Raw genomic sequence first — 20,958 nt, 5'->3', positions numbered from 1 at the left:
TACATATCACAATAAAAAATTTTTAATCAATGCAACATTCAAAATTATTTGCACACATGTACAATACAAAATGCCTCAGAGTATAAATGCTTTATGTAAGATTACTGATAGCTAACACTGTATATATACTGTTAAAAAGAACTCACTAGCTGCTGTCCAACTTCTCTCAGTATTTTCTTTTGTAAAAGTTAGTCTGTTCATACAGAGGGAGCTAGGTTTATGAAAAAAGAATAATAACAGTCAAAGGTATTAGAATTGGTTCAAAATTAGATAATAGAGTTCATTTTTGATTCCCTTAAGAAATCTTATTGTAGGGAATTTTTTTTTGCTTAAAGTAAGTTGCTTATGTTTCTTTTACAAATTTATATCAATATATCTATATCTATTTCTATTTCCATCTATCTATCTAATTACTTTAAAGACAAAAACAAACATGTTTCATGTAACATGTTAATATAGGCTCTGATTATTTTCATTGTTATGTACTTACTGCACGTTTTTTAATTTTTCAATATAGCAAAGTGAAAATATTCTTTAAAGTTGTTAATTAAACTAAAAAAAAAAAAAACAAGGAAACTTTGTTGACAGTCCAGAGGTATGAAATTTTTTTTTTTTACCCTAGAGTGTTACATATCTGTTTTTCAGGATCTTTTAAGAACTAGGATGAAGTTGAAGCGAATTTTAAAAAAAAGTAATAATTGTATTACTGAATTTGAGCTGTATTCTTTGCTATTGCTGTTTCATTTAACTGTAAGTTTCTAAGAGGAGAAATTAAAATCCTTAATATATATATTGCCATGTCACTGCCACGGCTCCATTCACACTGTAGGTTATATTTAGAAATCTACTACAAAATTTTACAGTACTCAGTGCCTATGTAATTTAATAACCTTGTTTATATCCACTGACAGTTCTGCTCTCAGTACTCAACCATTTGATGTCAAGGGACGCTGGTTTCTAAAACTATGTATGTGACAGCGCTGTCCATGTATTCCATGGTGAACATTGTTCAGCAAACCATTTAAATTATGAAGTTTGCCATAATTTAAATTTTTCTTTTCTTACATTTTGAGAAAAAACAGAATGTTTCTTTTGTGAGATAATCATAATTTATTGATTAAATAACCATCATGTTTTAATGTATATACCTAATTTCTGGGAGATTCTGTGATACACTGATGTCCCTTACAGGCAAATTAGAATGTTACCTCATAGCAAAGTAGTGAATTGAGTTTCTTTGCTCATCAGGAAGTGCTTTCAGAAGGTAACAGAAGACTCAGGCTGATGCAAGTTCTCCCAGGTTAGGGGAAAAATATGCCTTGAAATGCAATTTTTCTAGGAAGAGCTGGAATGCAATGCAGTCAGTTAGAGCTCTTCTCACTCCACCTGTCCCATCAAATAACCCATGTCTTAAAACTTCAGCAAATTGAACCGAACAAAAACAAAGTACACTAAAAGAACTGGTAGATACACTTTTGATTGACTCTACACTAGAAATGCAAATATTACCAGAATTAGATGTAGAGCCAAGGCCAGGAATCAGTTCTTTACAGAGAGGAAACTCAGGAGACCACCAAAACCTTTCACAATTTACGCAATTTCTTGCAGGCTGGAGGAGGAGGAGGTTTGTTTAGTTTTGTAGGGATGTGTACCCACTCTGTTCTTGGGAAGATGAACATTCTTCTACTCCAATACAAAAAAAAGTGTACATCTTTATTTTTGTTTCCATAACACACAAATTAGTTCACCTATTTTCCTTTTTTTTCCCCTCTCCATTTGTTTTTCTTTCATTTTAAAGCCTTGAGTCTCTCTAATTGAAGCACACCTCCCTTTCTGAAATGCAAATAAGGATACGGTTTTCCTGCCGCTTTTAGATTTGCTCAGGAAAATAGCACTAGATGTGATGGTAAAAACTATATCCTAATAACAGCACAGATACGCTTTTGAGCCTCATGAAACCTCTGAAAAATTAATATAGAAGCTTTAGAAACCTTTTTCATGATTTCTTAATCCTGTCACATATGCATGAAGAACTAAAGCACCTATCAAAATTGCACATTACTGAAATGTATGGATAAGAGCATGTTCCATGACACTCAGTCCAGCTAGATACTAAATACCCTCCCACTGACCTAGTGACAGGTCCTCAGGACTACTTAGAAGACTCTCCAGAGGCATCAGGATCTGCCTGGCTGGTCATTAAGTCTTCTTTTTCCACCATAGGTGAATTGTTTCATCATTTGTGAAAAGCACAGTAACTATCTGCTGAGTAAAACCTTTCTGTGGAGACAGTTTTTTAGAGATGGTAAGCTCCAAAGTAAAATGGGTGTTATGGAGAAACGGCACAGTCAATAATATGCATCAAATTGAATAATCAAATTATTAGTAAGTTTGCTAAATTATTACATTGTCAGAACTACATCTTCATTCAGTTAGCTGTGGAGATACAATTCCTGAAACAGTAATCATGACATTTATACCTTCATCTGGAAAAGAAAGAGAGGTTCTTTGCTGGGTGATGTCATTTTCTTTTGTTCTGCTTTCTTTCTGTTTTTCTTCTTTGGCTGCCATTTGGCATAGTTCCCTGGACTAGAGGAACAGTCATGTGGCTGAAGCTACTGCCAACACCACTTCTGCAGCCAGCTGCTCACAGCATTAGTACATAAGGAGGCAGATTCCCTTCTGCCAGATAATTGTACTCCAAGCCACTAAACTCTTGGGAATTGGGCTGGAAAGTGGTATATCTCTCTTAAACAGCAGTTTTCAGGAATTCCTTCTCTAAGGGGATTTATTAATTATGTCAAAGCTGTCTTAGTGAAAAGAGTGTAATATTAGAAATTTTTGGTATATTACAAGCTTGGTGATGAAATGGAAATCAAAACCAGATTAAAGTTTATTATTTTATTTATTAGGCATTACAGTCCCAGCTCACTGGAAATATCTTGGTTCTATTTGACAAGCCATTCAACATTTTCTGGGAAATAAAATATTTGAATGCATAATTGTGAACTTTTCTAGTGAACATCATGAATCACACATTTGATTTCATATTTAGCTGTTCATGTTCTGTAATTCATAGAATGCAGTGTCACCACTAAAGGGATGATTTGAACCTCACTCAGACTTATTTTAGATGAATTTACGTGCTGAAATATCATCTATCCAATTCAGACATTTGGCAATGTTGACTTGAAATCTTGGGAAAAGTGGCAAAATAGCAAGGCATATTGCAAGTCAGATTAAGTAGCAGTGGGAGACCAGGTGCAAGTGAATCACTGTGTTTCTGCAGACTTACCTCCTTGTTAAAACTGCCTACAGAGTCCCTGATAGTGAATAAATATAATCTCAATACCATTTCCTAACAGCTCAGAAAGTCAAGCTCCAGTCCTTAGGTCATGAAAAGCAAGAAAAACCTGCAGAGAAGTAACATTTTCATAAGTTTCAGCTTTTGATTAAATTTTTTTTGATATAGCTGATCATCATACAGATAGGTTAAGTGAGTCTATCACAGTGGGACAGGTTGAATCTGTCAGAGTTTCTTATTGCTGCTTCCATATAGTGTTACCTGAGTGCTTATTCAGTGGGATTTTGTGGTTCTTGCTGTAGCCTTGAATGTGATTTAATTACTGTGAAATAAACAGAAAACAGAAGTATATCATTAAAAATTTTTTTCAAATTTATGCTTAAATATGTTTTGACAGCCAAAGCCAGATCTTCTATTAATAACCACAGGAAATATTCTTTCATACAGAGTGAGGTAAAGTATGATGACTAGTGTTGCTACAGTTTACAGTAAATAAATGGCTGGTCTTTGCTGTTTGTGGCTAAAACATGGCCACACAAAGCCAGTCTTCGAGATGGAGCTAGGCCCAGACGCTAGCATCTCTTGGGATGCATTAAAAGATTTCACTAACCATAAATGCCAGGAAATACTCAGTTTGATTTACAAATTGTAGATGTCCATGAATATTCATGTAAATGTCAGAAGTATCTGTCTTGTAATTCCCTGATGTATCACAAATTCTTGGAGCACTATAAATAGACCTATCATTCAATATGATGCCAAATACATCAGGAACAAGCTGACAGAAGTTCAGCATGTACCATGTCCAAATGTTGTAATTAATTTCTAGATACTTCGTTAAATAAGAAAAGTAGTACAAGGGTAACATATTAATGTTTATTTTATGGCATTCTAGAATTTGCTTTTTTCCATTGTGGATCTGAATAGTTGTTTTGGTTTTGTTTGTTTTTTTAATGGAAAACTGACATTTCCTGTTGGAATTAGTAAATATAATTAATTTCTGTGACTTAGAAACCTAATAATCTGCAGGTCATTTTATGTTTCAGTTGTCTCTATGAGAGGAATTTGTGAGTATCAATTGAAACTTCACTAATATGCTGAAAGGTAATTTAATGCTCTAAAGCACCTTTCTTCATGGGGCAATAAATAAAAATAAGAGTGAAAAACAAAGGCTCCTCCCCACCTAGAGGGGTCTGGCACAAACACCAGTGCGGTGCCCTTAGCAGTAGGGGCCGTTATACTTCAGCACATGGATGGTCCATGCAAGCTAATCCAGCTCTTGGTCTCTGCCAGCAGTCATCAGCAAATATTTGAATGGGAACAGTAAGAAACTTGGTGGTTACAGTATAAACTTCCTTGAGGGACAAGCTCCTCAACATCTTCAGGAGTTCCTCTGTATGTGTATGCCAGAACTCTCCTTACTGTTTATATTACTTAGCCTAGAAAATCTGAGTATTTTACTTATTCACAGAAAATGTTGATCATTATACAATTACAAAAATTGCTGAATTTTTCTTTTGCAGTATTTTTTGACTCTCACTTTCACAGATGAACCCTATGCAATGTATAAGATTTTCTTCATCCTGGTGTCTAATTTTCCCAATAGTAGATGTATTGTGACCCAAGGATTTGTTGTTTTATGTATTTGTAGGTCACTCTCTTTCATCAGCTTTCTAACTAATCTTTTCACATGGAAAAATTTTGTGTCCGTCATTCATGTTGCCAATCTCTTAACATCTTCTCCTATCTCAATGCTCTTTCTAATGCAGAATGACTAGAAGCAAACACGGAGCTTCTGATGAGGACAATATATCTAGAATCATAATATTACTATTCTCAAGGAAAAATAAATCCATTATTAAATTTACATTATTCCCCTCTATCTTGTTTCTGATGTAGATTAACAGACTTGTTGATTAACTGGTTTTAAGTAGTAACCTCCCATTCCTGGTGGTGTCTGTACTGGCCGGGCTAGATATTCTGTGTTCTTAACCCTGTTAGGTAGTCTAACTTCCATTACTGTGTACTTTTTAGTTCATCTCTCCCCATTCTCATTTCTCAGAGAAGTTTACAAGGAATACTGTATTGTGTAAAGGCAATAAGGATCATTTCAGTATTCATTTCAGAATTTCAGTCTCAATAGAAATTTTGCATTTTTGAAAAAAAAAAAAAACACCCAACCTTGTACTAAACAGTTTTACATAGTTTTCTCTGGGAAGAGCATTTTTATTTTTAGATAAGGAAACTTAAAATGTTATTCAGGTTTTCTTTTTTTATAGTGTCTTCAGGATTTCTGACTCGATAGAAGGCTGTGAAGTCTTTCAGGAAATATGTCATAATGCATGCAGCTGAAGATATGGGGGCTCTTAGCAGTAGGAAGAGACAGATGTTTCCCATTAACATACCCATACACTTGATCATTATATACATGTGTGCTAGATAAACAGTCTGCACACATACAAACACACATGTGGGTGCTTCCTACACGAAAGTGTACAAACTATGAGAAGTTTTCCAGAAAGAAGCTGAATAAAGCACTTACTTTATTGTTTGTCCACATTAACTTGATTTTCCTTTATTTGTTTTACCTTTGCAACGTTTCCAGTCGATACTTGGCTCTTCAGAGACTTAGCTTTCACAGGCTTTGGTACAAATTTCTGTTGCAGTTGTAAAAGTAAATGACACAGTTGAACAAACACCAGGATCAGATAAACTCTTGTTAACACTAACTGAAGTTCTTTAGCTAGTAAAGAAACCTGAAATTGAAAAAAAGAAACCAAAACTGTTTAAAGGGGAAATAATTTTCTTCAGGTGGAGGATGGAAGGCCTCACCTTTTTTCTTATTACAGATGTAGGTGAAGCAAAGGGATAAATATAACCAAAAATAAATTTATAACTCCAGATGAAGCTACATATGCATTACTTTAATAGGTGCTATGAGTTACCCTGTGAATCCAACTCAATAAGCAGCTGCAGGGAAGTCATTGCAGATGGAGCAGAATCTGCTGCTCAGACAGCTCTGGTGTAAGGTACAAGCTTTGTGTGGCACTGTGAAACAGATGCATTTTTTGCCTTCATAGGTACTAATAGATGTGGATGCATTCTTAAATTTACTTGATTTTCCTAAGTGTGTGAAATGTACTTAAGATTCTAGGTTGCATCATTTTCTTTACTTCTTTACCAATTGCATAATTTTTCTTTACTTCTTACTCTTCCTTGTGACATAAAAAGAAAATATAAATATCATCATGCAACATGAAACTGAAAACTCAGAAAAACTGGTTATTTTAAGCAACAAAGTTCATCTGATTTATATCATGCACTGGAGGCTAAGTGTTTCAACATCATTTGCACTCTATTGAACCAGGGACTGAAAAATTAGAAAATTGATAATTTGGAAACTGGGTTATGTCACTAAAACAGTGGAAGCAAAGTCCACTGAGTTAGGTTTCTACTGATAGCAACGGAGAAAATTAAGTTTCTTTTAAACATCATATAAGAAAAACATGAGCTTGCCATGCCATATCTAGAAGTGATGGGCTCCTCAAGAGAAGTGCCATTGGCACCTGAGAATCGGGAAGAAATTTACACTAGTCTAGTATATGTGGTTAATCTTATGAACCTTCTGAAAGAAAATGTTGATTTGAGAAGAAATGTTTCTGCTTTAAATAGAGGGGGGAAAAAAGAGGGGGGGGGGATGGAAAGGAGACAAAAAGAGATATAAAGGGAATGTAATTTCTTAGCATTGATCCAGATGAGTCCCTTAATAAGGTAGTTCTTCAGTCTTAATGAGCATGTAAGTCGCAAATGGTGTTTGTTCCACGTCTCCTCTTGGCCACAGTCTTTGTTTAAGCTCTCTCCCACATGACACAGTAAAGTGCTATTTGGAACCTGGAACATGACATATTTGAGGCTTATCTCATTTTGGTATAAAAATACATGTAGTTCTGTTTTACAATAAACTCTGCTTGCTGTCATAGGAGACAAAAGGAATTCTAGATAGAGTGGTTATACAATACAAATACAAGCACACATTAACGCCAAAATAGGCCTTATTGTTTACAGATAAGAATAAAATTATTTTAAACAGGTGTAATATTAATTTATAGGTGGGGCCAATAGCAAAATGTTGTGTTATGCCATTAAAAATCTGTTTCATGATACTGACAAAATTTCATCCTCAAATACAGAGGAACAGATGTGTCTGTGATACACAAGCGATTTAAGTTTTGCAGTCACAGTTCTTCATGCTTGACTACCCCTATTAGACTACAATTAAAATATAAAGTTTTATTTATACTGTACATAATCTTCAGTCAGTTTTACTACATGCACCATATATTAAACCAAAAATTCATGTAATATTTAATATATAAATATAATTAATATTTAATATATAAATATAGTAGTATGTAGTAACACATATTAGGTACTGTCTGTTAAACATATCATTATACAATGATATGCCTGCCTTATAAATGCTGAAAGTCACAAATTATATATTTTTGTAAAAATCTGATTTAAAACTTCTTTTTTAGGTAGCTTGATGTTATCAAAAAGTGCTAGCTCCTCTGATCTTAGTGAGTAATATGTGAGGCCCCTGATTTTTCCATGGTTGAATCTACAGAGTGAATAAAACAACCCAGAAATCTTTTCATTTGGTGAACTGTGACTAGATGGCGTGACATGGCAAGGAGGCTGTAGCCAGGTGCTGGTCAGACTCTTCTCCCAGGCAACCAGAAACAGGACAGAGGGCACAGTCTTAAGCTGTGCAAGGGAAATTTTAGGCTAGACATTAGAGAAAAAATTCTTGACAGAAAGAGTGGTAGAGAGGCATTAGAATGAGCTGCCCAGGGAAGTGATGGAATCACCATCTCTGAAGGTGTGTAAAAAAGAAACTGGATATGGCACTCAGTGCCATGGTTTTGTTGACAAGGTGATTTTAGGCTGGACTTAATAATCTCCAAGATGTTTTCCAACCTAGTTAATTCTGTGATTCTGTGACAGGGTCATGTCAGTAACACTAACCACTCCTGCTCCCTGGAATGGAATATGAGGTGCCAAAATACTCTTCAGGGCTCAGGTGGTCTGCAGTAGCATTCAAACCAAGAAAGGTATAAGCCTTTCTACTGCATTAAAATAGATTTATCACAGTTTTCTACAGGAATATAGTGTTTTCTGCTTGCATATATTACAGTAGAGTAAACTGCAACTGTTTTTTAGTTATATCTTGCAGAATCATAAGAGTTTGTGTAAAAAGCCTTTCTTTTTTCCTTATCTAAATCTTAAAGGGTTTATCAAAACCAGAAAAGCTAGGAACTTTCTTAAAATGCAGTTGAGATTTTAATCTAAAACCTGGACTCTAGAAACTTTAAGGAAAATACTTAGTCTGTGAGACTGGAACTATCATTTCAGAGGGTAGCAAGGCAAAATAGTGTGACTTTGACAGCCACACCTCGAAATATTTAGCTATCTAAAATTCTAGTTTTCACTGCACAGAGTGGATGTGTGACCCAGAGTGGTCATTGTAATGCCCTGCTTTTTCTTTTGGGTTTCTTTTTAGAGAACTGTTAGGCAGCAGTATAAGGAATTCACCCAGACTAATGTTGTCATGCAAAACTTACCAGCTTCTTCCCTGACATTTTTCCAAAATGCAGATTTCCCAGCTGTCTAATCCAACTGTTTTAGGAAGCAGGGAAAGGAGCAGACAGTCCTGGAAAAGCTGTGCTTGCTCTTTCCACTAAGAGAAAGATCTGCTGCATTTGTACTCTCTTCATACTTTCAAAGAAACAACTGATCTTTGACCAAGAAGTTATTTTTATATTTTGGGCCATTTATTTTGAATTAATATGTTGTTCTGATTATGGTTTACAGTAGCTAATGTAAGTTTAAATGAAGGAGGATAAAAAGCAGTCAGAGGATGCAGTGAAAATTATTTATTGCAGTGTAGGGCTATTTAATTGATCTGCAGTTCACCAGGTTCTTGACTTTGATAAAGAAAAATTGATGGATTATATCAGCAATTCATTGTAAATATTTTCTCACATGATGCTTCTAAATGGTTTAGATAACATTTACTTTTGGTGAAATTTATTTATTTGATCCTGGAACATTTAATTCACCGTTAAATGTCATACACTCTGTTACTATAAAAGGATAAAACTGCTTCCAAGTACATATTGTTTCAGTAAGACATGAGCTTGTTCATGGCAGCTCTTCAGGTTTACAAAGTCTCTTCAAAATAGCTGCTTTAGAAGTTATGGTGATAATGTAAAGCAATGTAAAACTCTCTGTGGTAACAATATAAAGTGTTCTTGGACATCTGCACTTGAAGTCCCACAGTGCTTATCCTAACTTTGGGCAGCAGCATTATTTTTGCATTTATATTGGATCTTCTAGTAAAGTAAAGTATGAATGTAATGTTAGAAAGGCCTTGTGGTTCTACATCCTTAAGGAATGGTATTTTTTTCTTCTTTTAATTTTTACATCTTTAGTTCATCTGTACTTAATATTTTTATGTATAACCTAAGTATTTTTTTAATTGTAGTTGTTATCCTATTCATTAATTAAAGTCACTGTAGATTTTCTGCCATGTTTTAGGAATTTATTTCTGGCTAATGAATGGCCTGTTTTAGTTACCTTCTTTCTTGTGTCACTAAATGGTTAACTACAGAAAATTCAGGGGAGTCACAGAACTAACTTCTATAGATTTGATATTTTTATTTGACAACATGACAAGAAACTATAGAGCAAAGAGTAGAAAGGAGAAAAAAAATGTTAAGGGAGGGGGCAATAGTCTGCAATGAAAGAGACAGGGTATGACAGTGAGATCTCTGTCTATTCACTCTGTAACAAAAACTCCATCATGTTGCTCCAGCTCAATTTTTTCATTTCTCTATTTTGAAGGGCTGAAATTGTTTCCCAGCTGTAATGTCTGTTTATAGCAAAACAATATTTGGAGCTCCTTAAAGACTGGAATTCTTAGAGGTAACAATCTAGCCTGGTGAGTTACCTTCATGGTTGCACCTTACTGAGTTCAAGAGAACATGATGTGCATTTTCTTCCAGTAATATAAATTAACTGATTATAAGTATTTACCTAAGAAATAACTGGTAATATGTATAATGGTCAGGCACAGGTCAGAGCCATTCCAGGTTGCCACTAACCAGTAAAACCAGGATACAGATGCCTATAAAGAGTAAAAGCTTCATTACAGTGTTCAAGGCAAAATTTTATGGCAAACCCTTAGCATCAACAAACATGGCAGGCCATTGGTGCTAGCACACAGAAATTTCCTGTTTCCAGCCTCAAACCGTATTAATAAAATTTTACATATTTTTTTTGTCCATTCTGTATCTCTCACAGCCATTGTAATTGGAGAGGCATTAATTTATTTTTAAACTTACTCTACCATGGTGAATTTAGTATCAGTAAAAAAAATTATTTGTGATTCTTGTTGGCAAATACTCAGAATTTGCAAGACACCTGTTGATGCCTCTAAATATAACCAAAAATATGACAAAAACTTAAAGGCTCTCTAAAAAAAGTTTTAATTAAGGAAATACCATTTAAGCAATACTGCTGGACATTTAATTTACAAATTTACTTGCTGTACTATCCAGGCCACCCAAGTGGCCTGCAGGCGCTGAAATTTCCTAGAATAGCAGCTCACAAGACCAAAAAAGCATTCCTGCTCCACACGGGTTTGGAGGTCTGCACCCTTTGGAGTAATAGATAGTAAATCAGCTCCTCCCTCTTAGAACTGCTGTAAAGTGAATTAGTCAATGCTGTAAAATTTAGTTTGTGTAAATCATCACCTTGAAATCTTGCATTTAATCTTCAATCATTTTGAAATGGTACAAAGGCTTGTGTTTGCTGATAAGGAAGTCAAGAGTTTTTGTTGTTGTTCTTTTCCATTTCTAGTTCAAAACAAAACTTACATTTTTTCCACTCAAAAACAAAAACAAAAATTTGAGGGCTAGTTAAAATGGACAGCACAGTGCAGCTTTAAGATTTGATCAATGTTGAGTATTCCTGAGAGTATTAAACAGAAGCCACATGCACTATAGAAACAACGTACATTTTACCTGTAATTTGGTATGCACTCAAATTAATGAAGAATATTCTGCAGCACATTGTAGTTAGGGTCTAATGGCGTATTAGATAGAAGTAGAGGAAAAATAATTTCAGGATTGGCTCTTTGGCATCTATTTCTTTTGGTTCAACTTTGATATTTGCATGTTTTGTGAGATTTTTTTTTCTACAAAAATAGTAAAAAAATATAAAATAATGGTCAGGGAAAAAAATTCTGAGGTAGTTCAGCTTCTTTCTACTTACACTAGTAAATTTACAAGGAAAAATGTTTTCCAAGAGCCATAGGAAACAACTGAACTGAACTGAAACTATCTTGCTGAGATGATTGTCAGGAAAGTGACACATCAGAATGAATAATTCAAGTTGATTAAAACCAAGGCAATACATGGACATCAAAAGATTTAGGGCATCATTTAGCACAAAATTCAACCAGATACTTGACATAGATTGTCCAGTATAGTTGCATTTCTAACTTTTATATATTAAGAGAGAGAAGTGACAGTGGAACACATGAAAAAAAAAAAAACAGCCCTGAGATATGAAGAGGTTCTCCAGCTGTTCATTCAAATAGAAGCCTAGTTACAAAAGCTGCAGATGCATTTGGTTTATTATTTATTTTATATTTTGTTCCTTCTAGTATATGTTTCGGTTTTTTTTAGCATAGGGCATGTTTGTTTGGTGAGGCTTCTATCTTAGTCTTTCTGCAAACTGGCTTTAAAAAAGAGTATCATGATATATTATTGCTGTGGTTTTTTTTTCTCTAATGGTGTAAATAAGCCATCAGTTTACTGAGTGGTTAAAGTCAGTATTTGCTGAAGTTACAATGCAAAATGAGGCAGGAAAGTGTTATTAGCAATCATCAACTTCAATTTGTAAATCAATTGTAACACAGTAAAAATAAAAATCAGTATGTGTACCTAAAATCTGTCATGTCAACTAAATATATTGAGCAGTTAAATACCACTTTGTGTACTTAATAGTCATGTTTGCTGTAGCAAGGCTTAGTTGTTCAGAAATAATGGCCCATCACCTGAGCCTGAAAGAGATCCCAGACTGATTTCAGACCTGAGCAAGATGACAAACCATAAGGGCAGAAGTGAGATCTGAAGTCTAAATTGAAGAAATGTAAGTCAAGTATTATTGGAAATTATAATTTTAACATTATTTTTTGTGTAACAGTGATAGTATTAGTATACTTTTTTCGCAATTTGTGTCATGTTTTCTACTTTAGGGAAAAATTATTACTTTTTTCACTGATGTACCTACTAAGGGAAGAACAACAGGTTCTCTCACTCTATTGTAGCTGCTCTGCCTTATCAAAAGGGCCTCTCTTAAAAGAGCTGAAGTGGGATAACTTTGAATGTGGTGCTGTCATGCGTATTCATATTTAAACCAGAGATTAATGACTACACCACAAACTGGAATTATTGAAGTTCTTTCAATTCCATATATCTGTGGATAAATCTCTACAGGAGGGACAGATTAAAGTTATTTATTTCATTACACACTGCAAGAGACAAAACATTAAATAAGTTTCATGTTCAAACTAAAATTACACCAAACACAGGATACATAAAGGATGAAAGGAAGACTGTATTATAGGAGAGGCCTAAAGATTGTTTAAATAAGTGATTTAACTATTCTGATGTTTAATGGCTTTTCTTCATTAAGATTTTGTTCATTGATAAAAGTTGAAAATAACTTTTTTTCAGGGAAATTACTCATATTATTCTTAAGCTCCAATGCATTTTTTTGTTCTTTAATGCTCTGTAAACCCCTTAGCCATAAGGGGTTTGCAGAGTTGAAGGAGGCCTATTTAAAATGTCATTCTGCAAAAAACAAAGCAAAGTAAAGCCAGAAATACTTCACAGAGCTTAAAGGCAAAAGTCTTAGACCCACAAAATTAAATTTTTAATGTAGAATATTTTCATCTATTAAGAATGCAATGCACCTCCAAAACTATCTCAATCTTTTTTTTTTTTTTTTTTTTTTTTTTTTTTTTTTTTTTTTTTAATTAAAATCCATGGATTCTCATTACTGTAGTATACTGAATCCCCTGCACTGGCCATCATCATAGAAACCATGTGAATCAAAATAGACAAATTCTGCAACCTTGAATCATCTTTCTGAAGCAATGGAGGAAGGTCAAAAACAAGACGAGCTTTGTTCTATCTCATCCCTCAATGTGACATGCGAAGGGCAAGACAGGGAATTGAAAGTTGTCATTCTGTTGGACAGTAAAATTAATAGAACCACAGTCATTGTATTTTCAAGCATATATTTTCCTTACAATCCCACTCGTCACCTTCTATTCTATAGACACTGTTTCTCTCTTTTTGCTCTCCACAGATCTGTTATTTGTTCCATTTTCAGCATCTCTTTCTTCTTGAGTGCTCATTTGTTTTGTTTTGTTTTCCTGTGGGTTTGTTTTATTCTAGCAATGTCAAATCATTTCTTGAGAGACATCATTTTCTGAAAATTTGACATCCCTATAAATGTCTTTCTTTGATTAAGACCTTAGAACATTAATATATTTGAACTCTGACTTTTTTGGCACTACAGGTTTAATTGTCGGTATCTACATATTTGAAAAACCTTCATTCAGATCCTAGAAGGACAGGACTTAGCCAGATTTATTTTGAAAAAAAAAACAATCCTTCTCCAACATCCATACTATTTTAGAAGTCAAGAACTGATATTTAGTACAAATATCTACTGACCTGTATTTCAGAAATTTTTGGTCATCCCTATCAAGGCTATGAATGAGTAGATCTGAAGGCACATTGCATTCCTGAGAGCTCAGCCTCTTCCCTGAGACCGCTGAGCCTCCAGTAATGTGCAGCCTGGCACATATCTGTGTCAGGCAACTCAGCCACAGCTCCTAGCGCTTCATTTGCTGGGACTGGGCATGCAGAGGGTCTGGTCATGCTTATCCTCAGACAAGAGGACATGAACCTTTGCATAAAGTGCAAAGCTGAGAAATGTGATCATAATTCAAGTAGTCATGGTTTTGAAATGGGCTTTCTCAGTTTCTTGACTTAAAATAATACTTTTGTATTGCTCTAGGTAGTTGAAAATTTATTTATTATTAGAAAATTTTTGAGTCTTTGTTTTCCTTAAATGCCTCTGAGAAAAATATTACTGGAATTAGCGTTGCTGTAAGTGGTTATGTGTAAGATTTTTCAGAATAAAGATTTCTGCACAGAGCTTTCTCTAAAATTTAGACTTTTTTGAACCATCTGGCCAAGAGTCATAAAAAAAGTAAGCAACATAGTGCTTGAGGGAAAAGCTGCTATGCTGGAAGGAAAACAGGAGAACTTCCAATGTGCTGTTTGGAAGACATTGGAGAAAAGAGATGGGATAACTAAACTCCAAATATTCATAACATTATTAAATTTATCAACACTGTTATATACAGTTTAAAATAAACATTGAAAAAATCCTAGTTTTTCTCCTGCAGTCAGAGCAATATGTAATAGATCAAGAACTTTTCAAGCAAAGCAGCTTAGTAGCTCATCCTTGTCTTAGCAAAAATGTCATCCTAACTGAGAAAGGTTTTAGATGCCAAGACTTTTTTTTTTAAGTTGTAAAAGGCAAAAGTGAATAATTTAGTTGTGTTCTTGTCCAAAGTAATAGAACACAATGGAAAGAAACAGAATGGAAAAAATTCCCTGCCCGTTTCTCTCTTCTTAAATGTCACTTTATTTGGATGATGATCAGCTGGATTGACTTATTAAGACTGACTTTATTTACACATACAAAATTGCTTAAACAGCAAAAATAAATTCCAACATTTTGTAACTTCATATTCCAGAGACAGTAATGTGCATCTTGCTGTGATTTGTAAACCTGCCAGTGTATTTTGAATATTAGTTCAAATTAAATTATAAGTTATGAAATATGCGCATATGAGCATGTAAATTAAAAGAATATACAGCCAACATTTAATGTCAGTATACAGCCAATATTACAGCTAACATTTAATGTCAGTAGTTGTCTTTAGCAATGTTTGCAATACAAAATACAAAACCATTTTGTGAATTTTTACTATGGTGAGTTATAAAAGAAAGAAAATTCACTGTTACAATATTTGTAGAATAAATTTTTCCAAATTTTTCTATAAATGAATCTTCATGTAAACTTTCATATAGAGAAATCATAGATAATTTTTTTTCAGCATTTTCATAGGTAATCTCAGGTGATAATTTAAAAAAATTCCAAAGTGTCTTTTCACCCCAGTCTGTTTTATTTTTTAACCCGCCTTTAGATATGTAAAAAAGGAAAGCAAACAAATGATCCTTCCAAATTACATGTGAAATACTCATAGTAGTTTAAAAGGGCTGACTCTGATTTTTGTAGGTTTTGTGCAAACACATTGAAATACAGCCCATATGGTCTTAACCAACAGAGAACACATTCTGTTAGACGTGCTGCATAAATTAAGTTGTTTCAAATAAGAACTGTTGCAATTTAGATTTCTTTTCTTTATATTCATGGAATAGATTCTCATGGAAGAAATGTTCAGATATATACAAAGCTTCTGAAAACTTTAAACACAGTTTCACGTGGAATCATAAACTCCAAGCTGGAGATTTGGAGTTGGATTTTAACGGTAAACTAAGGAAAGGGTGAGATGAATGCAGCCAGAGAGTTGCAGTCAAGGCTCTATGTCCAGATGGAGGCCCAGTGATGAATGGTGTCCCTCAGGGCTGTCTTGAGACTGATGCTCTTCAGTATCTTTATCTGTGTCAGAGGCAGTGGGACCAAGTGCACCCTCAGTTCATTTGCAGTGACAGGAAGCTGAGCAGTGCAAGTGACACTGCAGAAAGATGGGATGCCATCCAAGGGCACCAGGACAACCTTGAGAACTGAGACCATGAGAAGCTAAGGATGTTAAAAAGTCCAAGTGCAAGTGCTGCACCACAGTCAGAGCAGTCCCAGATGAGAGTACAGGACTGGGAGTAACAGCTATTGAGAGCAGCCCTGCCAAGAAGGACTTGGAGGTTCTTATGGCTGAAAAGCTGGACATGACCCAGCAATGTACCCTTGCAGCCCAAAGAGCCAAACATGTCCTGGGCTACATCCAAGGCAGTGTGACCAGCAGAGAGTGGTGAGGGATTCTGCCCCTCTGCTCTCCTGTGGTGAAACCCCACCTGCAGTTCTGCATCACCTCTGGGGTCCCAGCACAGGAAGGACCTGTTGGAGCAAGTCCAGAGGAGATGACAGAGATAATGAACAGGCTGGAGTTCCTTTTCTGTGAAGAGAGGCTGAGAGTGTTGGGGTTATTAAACCTGGAGAGGAGAAGGCTCCAGTAAGACCACATTTCAGCCTTCTAATAGTTAAAGTGACTTAAAAAAAAGAGGGAGAACAGCTTTTTACTGGGACAGACAGTGATAGAACAAGGGAGAATGTTTTTTAAAATTTAAGAAAAGGAGATAGATTAGATATTAGGAAGATAATTTTTATTCAGATGGTAGTGAGGCACTGGAACAGGTTGCTCAGAGAAGTTCTGAATGCCCTTTTCCTGGCTTTGTTCATGGCCATGTTTGATGGGGCTCTGAGTAGACTGGTCCAGTGGAAGGTGCCCCTGCCAATGGTAGCAGGGTTGGAAGCAGGCGATATTTAAGATCCCTTTTAACCCAAGCTATTCTATGTTTCTATGATTTTTTCTTTTTTTTTAAGGAAATACGTTGTAAAGTTGATGAAGCCCACTTTACTAAAAAAATAACACCCGAAATAAAGAAAGAGCATAATTTGGTGTCTTTTGTCTTATTTCAGCCAGACATTCTCTCTTTCTGCATTTAACATAGCAGCAAATATGTAGAAGGAAGTTAGCTGGATTGAATTCAATGTTAAATACAGAGATAGCTTTGTTAATCAAACACTGAAGGAGACCATCAAGAGAAAAGAATAGATTGATTTGCTATATTAGAAGGCTACCATATGTAAAACATTAGCTAGGTATGAAGTGAAACTGTACTGGTCTCAGAATTGCTCTCCTAACAGGAAGTATGTAGAGGTCTATATACTTATGTATTTCTCTGTGTATATCCATATAATAGGCTAAGCTATGACGTGTTTCATGACACACAAAGTATCTCTTACTCATAGGAGAGTAAAGAGGAAAGATGCACATTGTCCATGGCAATGCACTGGCAATACTGAAATGCTTGCATCCAATTCAGGCAATTTAAATTTCCACAAGAACATGAAGTTTCTGGCTACTGTCATCTCTGGTGGTATTTACAGCCAGTGTTGCTAGGAGTCTCTTTGGGATTTATAGTGCAACAAGGTTTTCTTATGCCTGGTACATTGTTTATTAAGGGGAAATTCAAACATATAAATATGGAATAAAGAATTCAGCTAGAACTAACAAATTAGTCCTAAACTGAGAAGAAATTTAGAATCAATGAATATCAGAACATACTGTATCTCTCCCTCCAGATGCCTGAATATTCAGAAGAAGTAGGTCTTATGAGAGTTTTCAGTGGTAGGCAGAACTGCTGTACTATATACATGGATATTCCTTTTGATCACTTTGCTTTTCCTCCCTTGGGAAGGAAGGAGGGGAGAGGTCAGAAGTGCAGCTTTTTTTCTTTTTTTTTTTTTTTTTTTGACTGCATTAAATGTGGATTGGGGCAGTGGAGTCTTGGCATTGTTCATCTCTCACAAAATCCAAATGTGATGTGAGGCCAAATACAAAAATATGTAAAGTTTATATTTCTATAAAAGGAAAAAAAATTAATCCTATCTACATTCAGTTCAACTGCTACAAGTAAGAGAGTTGTGAGGCAAAAATCTGCAATACCCATGTTATATAAACTTATAGGTTTTATTCTGGTACCATAGAATTTATTACGTACATCTTGAACTGCCCAAAACTTTAGTTTCTAACATAAAATAGGCAGGAAGCCATAGTCCACAGAAGGATAGCTAGACAGCTGAGAGGAGCAGATCTGTCTGTCTTAAAATAGATGTCTGAATCATGGAAACAGACTACCCAGCAAGTGCCTATCAAAGCTGTCTCAAGCAGGAGCCTAGCTGACCAGTTTAAATGAGCAACCAATCCTCTGGCAGCTCACGGCTAGTGAGAAAACTCCTTTCTTAGCGTGCCTTGTTTAACTCTCAGTGAATAATTCATGACAAGTAATGTACTCTCAATGTAACCTTCATTTGTTCTCATAGAAACTCCCCACTAACTTGCAACTTTTTTAAATACATAGTTTTTTTCCTTTAATTATAGTTTTGAATTTGACAGTTTTGCATTAAAAATCAAACACATTTTGTACTTTTGAGTGTTCATATAAAATGTTTGGGGTTTTTTTTTTCATTTTTCACTTCATACAAGCTATGCTTTGGAGTTTTCCATACCTCAAAAACAAACAGAAGTGAAACATGAGTAGCAAATTTTATACAAATTCAAGTGGGCTTTTTGAAACTTAAGTGTTATGCAGGTATACTTCCTCTTCAAGAAAGGCTTTGTAACATAATGCATAATTTAAATTTAATTTTAGTTCTTGACATTTTTCTGAAGGACTTAGAAGTATGGATGATGTCATTCTACCAAACAAGAGTCTTATCCATGTCTGACTCATTCAGGCCATGATCCCATACCTGTGGATGCCAAGTTTCCAGTGAAGGACATGGAGAAATCCACTCTACTGTTTTGTAGAGAACTCTTCTGTTACACTAATGTGGTTACCTCACCACAGATTTGCTTTCAGGATGCAAATCCTGACAGTAAAAGTCAGTTTCCAAAAAGACTGACAGTAAAAGTTTATTGTTTCCAAAAAGACAAAATGTTACAGTAACATTCATTTTAGAGTATGCGTGGCTGGGTTGGGCAGCTTTTCTGTTAATGTTTGTTTTTTGTTCTAGACAAGCAAAATTGGGAAAAAAAAAGTGCTTTACTACATAAGGCTAGCTAACATGCTTAAAATTTAAGTATAAACTTTCACGTTGTACATACAAGTTTTGTTTGCTTGAAAAGGTGGTCTGTGTGTATTCTTGAAATACATCCATAGTCTTGAAATGGTGGTATTCCTAAGAGTCTTCCAACCTCACACTAACCTCAATTAATCTCACACTATCCCATTCTTCTGAACAAGATAATGATGAAAGAAGGCATGTCTTACAAAATATAATGGTTCTCTGATAGTGAGCCTGGCACCCGAGAGTAACTTTGTCCAGGACCAGTCATAATTATGAAAGCTTTGTAAAAGGAATACAATTCCCTCTTGCCTTTCCTAGCAGCCACCGCTACATTTGAAAAAAAAAAATAGAGAAAAATATGAGTCTACTTTTTTTTAGCCTCAAAAAGCTGGCATGTTACTCTTGGAAAGCATAACTACTGTGTAACTCCCTACTGAGTTGAGTATGAACCACCAATGTTTATTTTTTAAGCAACTATTTAGCTAAGAAATTGTAGTCTGAGTTTGTGTGGAGCAAATAGTTCAAAAACAGAAGGTCTGATAGAAACACTGATAGATTTTTCCTTTAACCTTGTAATTAGTGCTGTATTTCTGCAGTAACCTCATTTAGATTTTACAAAAGTCAATGTTTTTATAATGCAACCTAAATTTTTATGTCTATGTGTATATAGATAGATATAGATATAGATATAGATGATACAGATATAGATAGATAGATAGATAGATAGATAGATAGATAGATAGATAGATAGATATAGATATATCCATGGTTCAGTTTGGGGGGGATTTTTATGTTTATTAAAAAAAAAAAAAGAGGGAAACAGCCTGACACACTAGGCAGCCTTAGCTCAGCTGATGTTCAAAGTCTGCTAGTAGGGTAGTACTTAATTTTCGGCTATTTGCTGGTGTACAGTGTTAATCCAACATTAGCAGATATCATTTATTCCACCTTAATGACAGACGTAACCAGAGACCAGAGCATAGCTGATGGCACTGTTTGCCTAGAATATAATGTTTCTCTGAAAAAAAGTATTCTCCTACTCCTAAAAATTATCTCTTTTTATTTTCTTTTTGAATCTCTAGCAATGAAGATTTGCACAGGTTCTATTTTTATTTTTGCAATGGAATCTATGCAGACCAACAATGGTCAGTTAGTACTGAGGTTGCTAATCTCTAATTGCATAACTGTTTAAATCAAATTAAAAGTAGGCAGGAGTGAGGGCAGAAGGACACGTTTGCAGTCTGACATATATATATCAAGAAACTGACTTTGCTACATAAAGGACCAAGGCATTGTGAGGCCTCTCTGTAACTCTTACCTCCTTTACTGCTCATGGTACAGCTCAGGCTGCAGCAACTGGCAGCTTCAAAGGAAACTGAGATCAAGCATCTTCAGACAAGGCATCATATTAGAATTGGGTATTCTTACAGAAGCCCCGCTCTGTCATGAGTTCTATGAGGAGTTTTGCACATTTAATTGTGTGTAAGGCCTTTGTAAAGCATGTAGTAACTTTGTTTACACAGCAGGCTCTGAGCTAATAAACCATATTTATAAGTTGGGTAGCTCAATTCAGGCAGCTAGATGTACGTGGATACGGAAAGGAAACACCAGTGACATACATCACGTTT

The 20,958-nt window shown here is 35.0% G+C and overlaps 1 protein-coding gene and 1 long non-coding RNA gene across 6 annotated transcripts in view; one reads left to right on the top strand and one right to left on the bottom strand.

Annotated features, from left to right (window-relative positions):
* PDE4D (phosphodiesterase 4D) overlaps positions 1–20,958 on the top strand; it is a 508,545-nt gene that overhangs the window by 359,524 nt on the left and 128,063 nt on the right. The window lies entirely within an intron of this gene.
* Positions 18,788–19,680, bottom strand: LOC137465389 (uncharacterized). Its single transcript, XR_010994634.1, has 2 exons — positions 19,163–19,680; positions 18,788–19,132 (listed from the first exon to the last, which is right to left on the bottom strand). It is a non-coding gene; the product is annotated as an uncharacterized lncRNA (long non-coding RNA).

Source organism: Anomalospiza imberbis, chromosome Z (assembly GCF_031753505.1).
Source record: "Anomalospiza imberbis isolate Cuckoo-Finch-1a 21T00152 chromosome Z, ASM3175350v1, whole genome shotgun sequence".
Classification (NCBI taxonomy): domain Eukaryota; kingdom Metazoa; phylum Chordata; class Aves; order Passeriformes; family Viduidae; genus Anomalospiza; species Anomalospiza imberbis.
This window is presented reverse-complemented; position numbering and strand designations above follow the sequence as displayed.